Source organism: Capsicum annuum, chromosome 4 (genome assembly GCF_002878395.1).
Source record: "Capsicum annuum cultivar UCD-10X-F1 chromosome 4, UCD10Xv1.1, whole genome shotgun sequence".
In the NCBI taxonomy this organism is placed as follows: domain Eukaryota; kingdom Viridiplantae; phylum Streptophyta; class Magnoliopsida; order Solanales; family Solanaceae; genus Capsicum; species Capsicum annuum.
This window is the reverse complement of record NC_061114.1, coordinates 163,112,030-163,120,381: the sequence shown is the minus strand read 5'-3', so window position 1 is coordinate 163,120,381 and position 8,352 is coordinate 163,112,030. Positions and strand designations below refer to the sequence as shown.

At 33.3% G+C, this 8,352-nt stretch overlaps 1 long non-coding RNA gene across 1 annotated transcript; it reads left to right on the top strand.

Moving 5' to 3' along the window:
* Positions 1–416: 416 nt before the first annotated feature.
* LOC107852497 lies at positions 417–7,116 on the top strand. Its single transcript, XR_001669455.2, has 3 exons — positions 417–950; positions 6,045–6,098; positions 6,871–7,116. It is a non-coding gene; the product is annotated as an uncharacterized LOC107852497 (long non-coding RNA).
* The last annotated feature ends 1,236 nt before the right edge of the window (positions 7,117–8,352 follow it).

Here is an 8,352-nt window from a genome sequence, read left to right as displayed (position 1 = left end):
GAGGAAGAGAAGATGTAGAAAAGGAGAGTGAGAGCGTGAAAGGCGAGGAGAAAAAGCAGTAGCTGATGCCTTGCCATTTTTGATATTTGCATCACTCATTCACTACTCAACAACACAGATGGTAATGGCCAGAGAATATTTTAGAAGTTGGAAAGAGAAATATATAGGAAATTGGAAGATTAAATTGAAGAATCAAGAGTGAATTATTAGTGCGAATAACAAGCAAGTTTTTTCCTTAATTTCTGAATAGCAAGCAATTTTAAAATCTCAAAAAAACTGTTTTCATAATGGATAATAGATTTTGTAAATAAAAATTATCTTTTGTAAATAAAAAATAATAGTGATAATTTTTGTAATATTGATAAATTGTATATTCATGTAATTTTTATTAAAAGAAACAAAGTCTGTACAAAAAAAATTGCTTGAGCTTGTACACCCAAATCGGGTACAGCCCATCCAAATTAAAATAAAAGAGCAAAAAATATCCTAAGACTATTCTAGAAACCCGATGGACACAAGAAAAATGAAGTCAAAAAAGGTAAAAGTAAAATCATTTGGAGCTAAGTCAGATTGACCTTCTTCATCAGAGCCTTCATTTACATCGATATGGTTTCCAAATCAAGTGCAGCAGCTGATTGAAGAGTTTATCAGGCTATTGTAGCTGACAATCGATGTACGAAGATGAGTTTTGGTGAATTTCACTGTTAACATTCCAAATTCTCACGAACATCATGTAATCGATCCAAGTGAAGACTTCTTCAACTCACCTAACAATCGATTTGAGCTTCTCTAACCAGATAAGTGTCTTTCCTATTGAATCAATGCCTTATTCAGGAAAAAATATCAATTCCTCACACCCTTTTACCCTTTTGACAGATTGAGCTCGTATCGCAGCTGATACCACTGTCTAAATGAGTAAAGTTGTGTGCAATCTTTGATATTTAATTCCTGTAAGTTCTGAAACTTGAAATACCTTGAGTTATTGAAATGCATGTTGTATACTGTTGTTTCCTCCTTGCATGTATACTGATGTTTCCTCATTGCTTGTACACTTGTTGAAGTGCTTTGCGTTGTTGTCATTTTCTGTGAGATTGTGTTGGATGAACCACACCACTGATGTTGTGCTTGTATTCTCATCGAATTGCCTCAAACAAACCCTAACTTGGATTTTGTTTATGTATCTCTCACTTCTGATTCTGTTTATCCTTCTTTTTGATAGATTAGTCAACCATGAAATCTTCATTTTGCATCATCTTTAGTCTCAAATTGGAGATTTGAGCTTTATCCATATTTGATATAGTCTTAGCTTCACCTGGTAATTGTCTAAAAATCAGAAAAGGTTATAACATCTATAACTGCAAAAGAGAAAACATAGCTAAAAAATCTGCTATTTGATTTCCTTCTCTGAATGTGTGTTTAACTTCCACCTCCCTTCCTTTTATTAGTTAAAAAATCTTCCTTATCTCTGTATAAATGTACCAAGGTATCTCTCATTGTCTAGTTAGGATGTTCTGAACAGACAATGAATCAGTTTCAAAAATTAGTGGTAACAATTGTTGTTTAACACAAACTTCTAAACCCAACCTTAATGCAACTAATTCAGCTATCAGATTTGTTGTGTCACTGAATCTTCTTGCTTCAAGCACAATTAAGTCCCCTTGATGATTTCTAATGCAAAAGGCTATTGAACGAGGGCCCGGATTACCCTTAACAGCTCCATCAGAGTTACATTTGTACTGTGCACTATTAGGAAGTTCCCAGTTAACCACTGTGCTTCTTAGGATAGTCCTATATGCAGATAAAAATCTTACCAATTCCACCCATGAATTAGGTATGTTTTTGAGCGATGGAAACAACACCTTGGCTAGACAAACCAAGTTTTTGGTGATTTCCATCTTCATACTATAAAATGACATTTTACCTCCATGTTTAACACATTTTCTTCTTTTCCAGATCTAATATAGTATAAACAAAGGGACACCTTAAAAATATGTTTGATTTTTGAAATTGTATTGAAATTCCACCATTTGAAAACACTGTCTTTAATTTGTAGAAAAGGACTTGTTATTTCAGCAATTGCAGCAAAATATTTCCACAATTCTTTAGAGACTCTACATTCCATGAATAAGTGTACAATTGATTCTTGAACATTCCCTTCACAACAACAACATACCACACTATCTCAAATTTTATTACTGATAAGCACCTCCCCAATAGGAATTCTCTTCTTCCACGACCTTCACAAAAAAAAGATACCTTCAAAGGTATTCCTTTTATCCATAATTGTTTAAAGTTCTAGAAATATCACTCTTCTTCTTAATATTTTTCCATGCAGATTTTAGAGAAAATTTCCCAGAAGTTGTCAACATCCACCAAGCCTTATCCCAATTATTTGATTCTGTTACACAACTGATAATATGAACAATATGATCTGCAACCACATCACCAAAATTTTCAGCATTTCAACATTCCATCCATCCAAGTTACACAATTGATTCACTTCTTCAATTTGATAATTCTTGTGTCTATCAATGGGTAAATAGTAGTGAAGAGCACCAAGTTGTGTCCAGTTGTCAAACCATACACTGGAATGACCATATTTGGGTTCCCACCCTATTTTTTGATCAAATAGATCTCTAGCTTCAAGCACATTCTTCCAAATTAAGGATCCACCTCTCCATTCCACCATCTGAGGTCTTTATTTTTTGCAATATTTGTTCCACATAAAGTTGGTCCATAAAGTTTTCTGAGTTTTGAATATCGACCATAGTTTAGACAAGAGTGCCCTAGAAATATCAAGAAGGGATCTAAATCCAAACCTCCTCCTTTCTTGGGCCTACAAATATCATTCCAAGCCACCCAATGCCTGTTTCTACCAACCTCCTTAAAGCTCCATAAGAATCGTGCAAATAACTTGTGAAAATCATTAAGGACACATTTAGGAGGTATTATTGTAGACAATAAATAGATTGGAATACTACAAAGCACACTCTGAATTAGAACTGCCTTACCCTCAAAAGATAACATCTTCCCTTTCCATGCTTGGAGCTTGTTCTGCACTTTCTTTAACAGTTAAGAAAAATAAACCTTTTTCTTCTTTGCATGACCTATAGGATATCCAAGGTAGATTAACGGGAACCTTCCTCTAGCAAAGCCAGTAAATTCTTCAACTGTTCGGATATCTGAATGGGCTGCCTTATGATAAACATCGAAAAAAAAATTGCTTTACTGGTTAATTGGCCAGATTGGCTTTCATAATCCCTAAGAATCTTCACAGTCATCTGCAAAAAAGTTATATCAGTAGAATATAAAATAACAGTATCATCTGCATAAGCCAGATGGTTAATATCTTCACTCCGCTTAAGCATCCCATAACATCTATAACCTGGATTATAAAATAGTGAATTCAAAGATCTAGTAAGCTCTTCTGCAGCCAATATGAATCAAGCAGGAGATAGAGGATCTCCTTGCTTTACTCTTCTTCTAGTAGAATGGTAAAATCCATGAGCCTGACCATTTATGAGTACAGAAAACCAATTATTAGCTACTAGTCTCTAAATTTTATCAACCACTTTAGAATCAAAACCTATTTTCTCCAAAACCTTTATTAAAAATTGCCACTCCAATCTATCATGGGCTTTAGCCATGTCTAGTTTAATCACCACATTGGAAGGTTTTCCTCTAAGCCTAATATCTGATATGATTTCTTAAGCTAGAAGCACATTTTCTGTAATATTTCTCCCCTTCATGAAATCAGACTGATTTCTAGATATAAGCAAGGGCAAGATCCCTTCAAGTCTATCATGTAAAACCCTAGAAATCATCTTATTTAAGAAATTACTCAAAACTAATTGGCCACATATCAGAAAAGGATTGTACAATATACTTTTTTGGTAAAAGAACCACATTAGTGTGAGTAATAGATTTTGGAAGTGTACATCCTTTGTAGAATGCAGTGACCACTTTTCATACATCCATTCCAACTATGTCCCATTATTTTTGGAAAAAACAACCCTGTAAAACTATCTGTCCCACATTCATTTTTACCATTCAATTCAAAGACCACTAGTTTTACATCTTCCAATGTGGGATGAGCATTGATAATATCATTTACCTCAATTCCAGCAAAGTCAATTCTACATCATTGCTTCTTCCAGAAAACTATTTATGAAAGAAAGCAACAACTTCATTTGCAATCATATCAGCCTCTTCAATCCACTATCCATCTGCCCCTTTTATTATTTGAATATTTAACCTCTTTTTTCTTCCTTTGGCCCAACTATGAAAGAATTTTGTGTTCTTTTCCCCTTCTGAAAATCATTGAAACCGAGGTTTCTTCCAAAACTCTTCTTCAAAATGAATATATTTCTTCAATTCTGCTTGAGCTCTTTGAAGCACCATTCTATTCTCTGTGAGGGATTTTCTTCAAACAACTCTTTTTTCACTCTAACAATCTCCTCCTTGATTTGCAACTGTTTAAAAATATCCCCAAAACTTGCTTTACTCCACTTAGCTAGAGCAGCTTTAGTCTTCTTCAATTTCTGATTTAAATTTATAAAGATATCCCATTCTTCATTAGAAATTCAATTCTTAAAAACAATTTGTAAGAACTCTTCCCTTTCTGTCCAGAAATTGAGAAATCTGAAAGATCTTCTAATATCATTAGAATGATTTCCACAAGATAGTAGACGCGGAGCATGATCAGATCCTGTTTTGGCTAAATGTTCCACCTCAATTGTTCCAAATATACCCACGAACTCCTGATTACCAAGCATCCTATCCAATCTCTTAAATATACATTCATTATTAATCCTTCCATTCCTCTAAGTAAAAGGATTGCCTTTAAAATTAAATTTCATAAGATCACCAGAATTTATATACGAAAAGCAAAATCCTCATATTCTTGTGGATAAACTAGAAGATCCCCTATCTTCTCCTCATCACTTAGAATGACATTAAATCACCCTCTATCAACCAAGGTAATGAATTATTCAAATATACAAAATATATGTTATCCTATAAATCAAGCCTCTCCTAATCATCACATTTAGCATAAACCACATTATTCACCAATTGTCTACCAGATTCCAGAAAATTCAACTGCAAGTCAACTGTTGTTCTGTATCTGATAAAATATTCAGATTAATATTATCATTTAATGAAAATCCATGTCTTCCCATTCTGATTGTAGTTAGCATATGTCATTCCCAACTTTCTTTTATATTTTTGAATTTGATTACTACCTTGAAAAGGTTCCATCAATGTTATAATGAAAAGTTTATGATGCTTGTGTAACATTTGAACTCTATGGAAAGAATTCTGAGTTTTTACGGACCTCACATTCCAAAATAATGCTTTCATTGTCATTTGGATTTGGATTTAACACTTTTTTTACGATTCACCTCAGTAGCCCTTTGTTTCACAGTATTCTTGCCTTTATTCTTACTTTTGATTGATTTTGGCGATAACCCAACCTCATTATACATCTACTCTTCAATTTGTGAATTTCCTACTTCTTCCAAATCGTCTACCTGATGACACGGAGCCTCCTTCCATTTTTTTCACTTCAGAAATTTGCTGATAAGATACTAACTAATGCAGAGTTACATAGGACTTGTTTTCATACATATTGTTGATACCTCCTGTGAACTTCCTTGTTACTGTCTTGTAGTATTTAAGAGTAATAAAGCTCTATCTGATACTTCTGGATAAGAACCTACAACATGTTCATTATTTTGAATTTTCATAAATATATCAATCTGCAATGGTTCATGATAGGTAGCAGCTTGTGCTAAAATGTGACTTTCATCTTCTACTCCTTGAGATATCATGTTAATATTGTCTAAATTGATCGGTGGAACAATTTTGTTATCTGTTTCTCCTTGTTGTTTCTCTGCAACTCTTCAATAGACATTATCTGCTTCTGCATGGAGTAATGGTATGTGTGTAAATTAATTTTGCTCATTCACCTTTCCTGCATGTTGAATTAATATAACTATCCTTATTCTCCAATTCCTCTTTCTGATCCTCTTTTAAACTTGCAGGTTGTGAATTCTGCTGTGCAGCAAGATGTTGCCCATTAACCCCATTATCATCAGGTTGACTCCTTTGTAACACATCAAAAGTATTAGCTGATTCATAATATCTTGATTATTAATCATTTTAATGGTGCATTTCTCCAGTTTGAATCTCCTACTATTAAGACTCCATTTTGCATATACCACTCTCCCATTTTTATACCTCCTCTGAATTCCTTCTTCTTCCTACATTAACCTGTTATTATGTTCTTCATATTGTTCTTTATCCTCTCTCTTGGGCTTCAACTCAGGATGCAAAATTCTACATTCAATTTCAGCATGACCTTGTACTTAGAAGTGTGACAATATTTAGGCAGAAAATCATATTGAATGACAACTTTTTTAACTTTAGCTTCCTTTGTTTTATGATTTATTACTTCTATCTCCACATAATCAGGTAATTAAGAAGCTAAATCCACTTGAACTTTGACTCTAGCACAACTTGGTCTTATCTTATTAATAGTAGCTTGATTTAATTGGACTAGCTTCCCAACCGCTGATGCCAGTGAGAAAAGGGATTCCTTTACACAAAGAAAGTAGGTAATAAATATGGAAAAGATATCCATGCTATTGCTTGTGTAGTTTCTTCATCAGGATTAAAGTTGGTGTCATATATCAGTGGGCGCAGCTGATAAGCAAGACCATCCTTAGCAGTGATGTAATAAACATTCTTTGACATTATATTTATAAAATCCTCCATTCTTGAATATCTCATCAAAATATGTATCTGTCTTGAGAGACCAATTTTGCATTCTCCTTTAATGTGACACTGTTTTGGAATTTGAATTCGCAGGGCCTCCAGTTCTGGCCAACCATAGAAAAATTTGCCTATTACTGCGAGTTGAAGATCCTGTTCATCTTTTTCACCTCATCTTCTGTCCAAAAGATTCTTGGAATACCATCATTGTAATTGATACATCTTTGTTAAGCTGTTTAGAATGTATCTCAGGTTTAAGCAAATCAACAAATTTAGTCTGTTTTCCTTCTGTATTATTAGATGACTGGCCCATTGCAATCTCATTAGTAGGCAAATTCTCCATCTGTATAGGCAAAGCGGATTTAGAAGTTGACTTGGGATGATATAATTCTGGGAACAAAGTTGGAGATGTAAATGAAAAAAGTTGTTCAGTCGTTGTAGACTGACCCATAGCCGGACCGGTCATACTGGCGCCGTCTATCAACCGAGGAAAATCTAGGGTTACGACTGATATTAGGGTTTAGGGTTACGACTGATATTCTCACTTCTGATCCCATTTTGTGTTGGTGTCAAATTTTGTTGTGAGCCCAATACAAAAACCATTTTTAATAGGCTATTTTTATTAAATTTCAGCCTAGATTTGTGTTCCACACAAATAGCGCGATTTACTGTAGAACAAATTAAAAAATGTCACATGTCAATAATTTTTCAATTCCTAATAAAATCCATTTTGTCTACCATCTCTCCCAAATTCCCGTTGAAATGCAATTGAATCTTTGAATAAAATTCATTTTGTCTACCATCTCTCCCAAATTCCCGTTGAAATGCAATTGAATCTTTGAAGAAAAAAAAGAGACATTGAACTCAACAAAGTTGACCCAAAATAATCATAAATTTTCAAGATGGAAAATTTTATTACCGTTGGTGTTTATTTTTTGATGGAAATGAAAATGTGATTAAAAAATTAGAGAGACATCGGTTGTCAGCCACCATTTTTGCCAGCGAAAAGAAAATTTCTGACGACAAAAGGAATGGTGAAATTTCAACAGTGAGGGAAATGATTAGTTAAAATGAATTGAAAATATAGCAAAATTTCAAAGAAAAAAATTTACACACAATTATAAAATCACTCTTTTTTATTTCAAATAAGATTATAAAAAATGATTAGTTAGGACAATGAAGGAAAAGGAGGGTTTAGTTAAAGAAGAAGAAAAAATGTCAAAGGTGGGGGTTGATTGAAGGAGAAATTGGAGGTGATGGTGAATAGGAGAGAGAAAAATAAAAAGAAAAAGAGAAACATATAAGGAAGAATAAAAAAATATTATTTTAAATCAAATTAACATGTGTCAATTAGTAATTGGTGGGTCGTCAACACTTTTTTGAAAATTGAGTTTGATCCAAAAATGACACAATAATATCATTTTGAAATGGTTTAGGGGATTACTTGGACCCCCACAAACTTTAAGTATTTCTTTAAAAATTCAGAACAATTTTATTGATGTCTTTTTATCTTTTCTCTATTTTTTTCTATTAAATGTGAACATGATGCCATTTAATTAAACTAAAAATAATGTATGT